The sequence below is a fragment of the Cicer arietinum genome, chromosome 3 (assembly GCF_000331145.2).
Source record: "Cicer arietinum cultivar CDC Frontier isolate Library 1 chromosome 3, Cicar.CDCFrontier_v2.0, whole genome shotgun sequence".
Taxonomy (NCBI): Eukaryota; Viridiplantae; Streptophyta; class Magnoliopsida; order Fabales; family Fabaceae; genus Cicer; species Cicer arietinum.
In genome coordinates this window covers 62,760,328-62,766,295 of record NC_021162.2, presented here as the reverse complement: position 1 = coordinate 62,766,295, position 5,968 = coordinate 62,760,328, and positions in this window count along the sequence as shown.

The window sequence follows — 5,968 nt, the reverse complement described above, 5'->3', positions numbered from 1 at the left end:
TTTTATAACTTTAATGAATCGATTGGTAAATCGATTTATTAGTTGTTTTTCAGAAACTATATAAACTGTTTTCAATCATTCTCTCAAAAAAATATATGAAAAACATTTTGAATATACTTCAGAACACTGAAGAACTCTTAAGAACATATTGTTAACATTCTGATATTGCTTTTTCATATCAAAGCCAAAAAGATTATCCATAATCATTGAGAGAGCTGAAAAAGTATTCTTGAGAGAAAAGACAATGTTCTCATAAACAATCATTGAATAACCAGATTCGTGAGAGATACATTGATCAAGATTGAAGACACTTTTTGTACTTCTTTTATTTTTGTTTGAAACAAATACTTTGTAAAGAAACGACTGCGAAAAATCCAGCTAGAAACTGGTGGCGATCTTCTTGGGTGAGAGGCCTCATCAAGAAGGAGCTTGACTTAATTTTGTGTGAGTCTGCCGAGTGACTACAAGGATCAAGGGGTTAAGCAATAGGAAAGAGATTGTGTTAGATAGATAGGCTTCGAGGAAACTGGACAATCTGTAAATAATTCACAATTCTTTCTATTGGAGAAAAAGCTGAAATCCAGTTGGATTGTCAGGACTGGATGTAGGTTGTCGTTGACAACTGAACCAGGATAAACCTTCGTGCATTCTATCCCTTATCCTTTTACTTTTAATTGTTAATCTTGTATGCCGCATTATAATTCCGCTGTGTGTATGAATCTGAATAAATCTTGCATCGTATGATTGTATGTTCGATCTTAATTGTATGCTAGACGTATTCGATTTTCTCTTTTGCTTTAAATTTGTTAAAGACTGATATATTCTGATTATTTCGAGGTCATAATAATCAACAACTAAATCTCTAACAAAAAGAAAATTTCTAAACACCTAATTCTCTAACAAAAAGAAAACTTATAACATATAAAAAAGCAATGGCTTATTTTGGTGTAGTATTGTTGCGACTTAAAATTTTCAGTGTTTCTCGAATTCAATGGGATTACCATCAAAATTTATTTTAAAATAGGAAAAAATATTGGGAAACTCTTAAAATAATTTTTTTTTAAAAAAGTGGTATTTGAAACCAAATTTTGAGTTCAGGGGTCGATCATTTGTAGGAAACGTATTAACACCCTATGACATCTGTTAAAATACGGTTACCTATAGTTAATTGTGCAAAATTAATATGAACTTAAATATATTTATTTCTCCTTTTTATTAATTATCAATATCAAATTTTTTTAATGTGATTTTGAAATAAATGTGTGGTTAAGAAAAAGAGGGAAAAAAAGAAATTTTTTATTAATGTGTTTGATAAGAGTGTGATCCTGCTCCTACGTATCTCCTAGTGCGATGGATAAATCAAAGTTACGTAGTTCTTGGGTAGAAAATACGGATGTGTTGATTGCTTTTAAAGAAATTGTATTTTGTTGTTGATAAAAAAAAAACGTTATTTTGACGGAAAAAAAATGAGTTTGTTTGTTTTATATAATTATTTTGATAAAAATAAGTTTTAAAACTATCAAGTTGTACAACTCGTTTCTCAAAAACTCTAGGAGTAAAAAGATATCCCATCCAGTTAATCCGTTTAAGAATATTTTTTATTATTTTCGGTTTTAAAATTGAGTTTTAAAGCCACCAAGTGGTACAACTTGTGTCTTAATAACTCAAAGATTAAAAAGATGTCACATCTAATTAATCTAATATTTATTTATTGTGAATTTTTTTTAATAAAAAGTTAACAAATACAAAAAAAGAGAAATGAGTTTCATTGTGAAGAGAGAGGAAGTGAGAGAGAACAAACCCACAAAAAACAGCCACGAAAGGGGAGTTGTCGCGGTGGTGGTTCGTCGAGGGTCGAAATTGACGGTGGGGGCTAAGTGGAAGCTCTAGCAGTAGCGCTCGTGGTGGTGGTTCGCTGAAGGTCAAAGTTGACGGAGATGGCTATGTGGATGCTCTGACGGTAGTGCTCGTGGTGGTGGTTTGCGGAGGTCAATTTGATAATGGTTTCCTAAGGGATTTGCAAAGGATGATGGAGGTGGTGATGTGTGGCTCATGTCTCTCTAACTCTCACATTTTTATTCAGGTGTTTTTCATTTGATATTTTTTTGTTGTGTTATTAAAAAGGGTTTGAATTTGTTTATGGTTATCAATTGATTTGGCGAAGAAGGTGGTGGTTTTCTTTGTTGATCTTAAAAACAAAGAAGAACTTTTTTTCTTCTATTATGATTTTTTAGGAAAATAAAACTCTCCATTGATTTAATTTTTGGTTCTCAATTTATATGCTACAAGGATGAATCGTTGCGTCTATGGGATAAATTGAGTTTTGATTTTTCGATTTTTCTATTGTTTTTGCATAAATTATGGGTGACAAGTGAAGATTAGACTTCTACTTTTTGATGGAGTGCAAAGTTGGTGAAGATTCAAAATGAGGGAAACATGAAAGCTTAAAATATGGAGGAGGGAGACTTGTATTATTTCTACCAATGAGAATGTGAGCTCAATTATTGGAATAAATTTATGAGTTTAATTTTGATTTTTTTTTTTTTTGAAATTTTTTTAGTACAATGAAATGTGCTCATAAATATATAAAGTTAAAGACATTACTATGACTTATTACTTTTTAGAACTTTTTAAATGGCCGGACAAAAGTTGGGGTACAACTACCCCTATTTAATTATATTTTACTAGAAAATATGAATAATGATGTTTCATATTATCGTTGTCAAAGATAAGTATATATAAGGATTCAAATTTTGTCGGTAAAATTGTAATGTGAATGTTGTAAAACGTGAAAACAAATACAATAGGCGCAAGAAAATTAAAAACTATGAGAACAATGAAAAGGCGAGTATAATGTGAAAACTGATAAATTGCTAATGCGAAAGCGGATTGGTCACCGAACTATGAATGTACATTATCGTCTTCAGATTTATTGTTGGTGTGTAGATCAATAGAAATGAAAATTATCGTTTTCAGATTGGTTACCGAATTATGAATGGAATTTATCATCTTTAGATTTATTGTTGGTGTGTAGATCAATAGGAATAAAAATGATCGTCTTCGAGTTGGTTACTGATGTGTAAATCAACAGGAATGAAAATGATCGTCTTTGGGTTGGTTACTGATGCGTATATCAACAACAATGTATATGATCGTCTCTAGATTGGTTATTGGTGCATAGATCGAAAAAAATGTAGACGATCGTATTTGGATTGGTTACTGATGCGTAGATCGCAAAAATATAAATGATTGTCTCCAGATTGGTTATTGGTGCGTAGATTGACAAAAATAAAGATGATTGTCTTCGGATTGGTCATTGATGCGTAGTTCGACCAAAATGTAAATGATCGTCTTCAGACTAGTTACTAATGTGTAGATCGACGAGAAGGTAAATGATCTTCTTCGGTTTGGGTATTGATGCGTAGATCGACAAAAATATAAATGATCGTCTCCAGATTGGTTATTGTTGCATAGATCTACAAAAATGTAGCAAATCGTCTTCAGATTGGTTAGCGATGCATAGATAAACAAGAAGATAAATGACCGTGTTCAGATTAATTACCGACGTGTAGATCAACAAAAAAGTAAATTATCGTCTTCAGATTGGTTATAGATGTGTAGATTGATGAGAAGGTAAATGATCGTCTTCGGTTTGATTACCAATACGTAGATTGAGAAAAATGTAATTGATCGTCTCCAGATTGGTTATTGGTGCATAGATCGACAAAAATATAGATGATCATCTTCGGATTGGTTACCGATGCGTAGATCGGTAAACATGTAAATGATTGTTACCTAGTAGGTAATGAGATGTGGATGCTAATAGATATTGGAATTTTTTGTTTGCTGGTGAATCCTAAACTTTTGTAGTGCCGATGGATAGTGAAAATTGGGTTGTAGTGCCAATAAGAGTTTGGCTTTGGATTGCCAATGGACATTAAACTTTTGGATGCCAACAGGTATTGAGCTTATGCAGTGTTTTGTAGATTCTTGGTGTTGGGTGTCCATGGATAATGAAAATTGAGATTTCGGTGTTAATGAATATTGGGTTTTTGGTTGCCAATTGGTGTTGGGCTTTTGGTTGGGGTGCTAATGATTATTTGACTTTTGGGAAGTCAACGGACGTGGGCTTATATGTTGTCAATAAAGATTAGACCTTTATGTTACTAATGGAACATTGATCTTGGACTTTGGTTGAGGTGCCAATTATGATTGAACTTTTCATTTGAAGTGCTAATAAAAATTGGACTTTTTGCTTGCTAACGAAATATTTGGCTTTGGGGTTAGAGGTTCCTTGTAGATCTTAGGCATTGGATACCAACTAACAATGGTTGTGGATTTCAGTGGGTATTGGACTTAAAGAGCCAATGAAGATTGAGTTTAGGGAGACGCCAAAGAATATTGGATTTTGGGTTTCAGATATCAATGAAAATTAGACTTTGAGGCGTCCATGTTGAGCTTTGAAGTGTCAATGAAGATTGAGCTTAGTGTTTAAGATGTCAATGAAAATTGGACCCTTTTGTTTGCCAAAATACTGGACTTTGGAGTGCCAATGGAGATTGGACTATAAGGTACCTATGTTGGGCTTTAGAGTGCCAATGGAGATTGGACTTTGAGGTGCCTATGTTGGACTTTGGAGTGTCAATGAACCTTGGACTCTGAGGTACCGATGAAGATTGGACTTAGTGTTTGAGTTGCTACTGAAAATTGGACCTTTTTGTTTTGCCAATAATATTGAGCTTTGGAGTGCCAACGAAGATTAGTCTTTAAGGTGGCTATGTTAGACTTTGGAATGCCAATGGAGATTGGACTTTGAGGTGCCTATGTTGGGCTTTGGAGTGCCAACGAACACTAGACTCTAAGGTGCCAATGAAATATTGGACTTAGTGTTTGAGTTGCCAATGAAAATTGGACCTTTTGAGATTTTATAGGATCTTTAAGATGTCATTAACTCATATCCTAGAAATATATGACTAGTTTTTATTGCCACAACTAAATTTATCCATAAATTTTGCTTGTGATAACCAAACATAATGTACATTTAATAAGTTACCACAACTCAAACAAAGTATTATTTATAACCAAGCAAGATGTACATCTTGAAGGTTACTCCAATACGATCAAATCTTATTTTAATCACTGAGTAGATTGTCTATTGGTCGATTTGTGCGAATTTTTAGGGATTGAGTGGTATTTGAGCACTAATATGTGTGTCATTCGAGCGTTGGGCTTGATGCGAGCATACAACATTTCATATAATTAGAAGATCGCGAGACCTTTAAATGTGAGCATGATGCAAAGTGCATGAATTGTGTCAAGTTATGTCTAGATGCATGAGGTGAGATGCATGATATGATGCTAGAACAATGCATACATGATTAGTGTGAGATGTATGGATCTACACTCTATGATTGTATCTACCTATGCAAAAACTCAAGATACACACCTAATCTTTAGCTTGTTGTTTGTTATCATTGTTCATTTTATAGAACAAGAGGATGCAATGACATTGTTTGGTGAGAAAGATGTTTTTTGTGTAAGAAATGAATTTCTTGACTTGATCACTTTCTTGAAAGACTTCAATATGTAAAACAAGATTTGAACTCAAACTCAAACAAAATCAAGTTTGTCATGTTATGTTTATCGTTATTTTCACTCAACTGTTGTAAATTAGTGTATCTTGATGATTGTAGTCTCCACCAATGATTGAGTGATGACTTCTTGGAAAAAAAATATGATCAACTATATTTTTTTTACTACAGTCGTCGAATAATTTTTACCACCTTAGTCTTTTCTTTTGACTAGGACACCTTAGAAAAACTCAACTATTTTTGGTCAAAGATGTTAGTTGAAGATTTTCCAAAGAATGTTTAGATCATGTCAATGAACTTACATTCTCTTTTTTTGAAACATTATTTAATTAAGCGGGCATGATAGTGAAAATATGGTTGAAAGAGTTGGTTAAGAT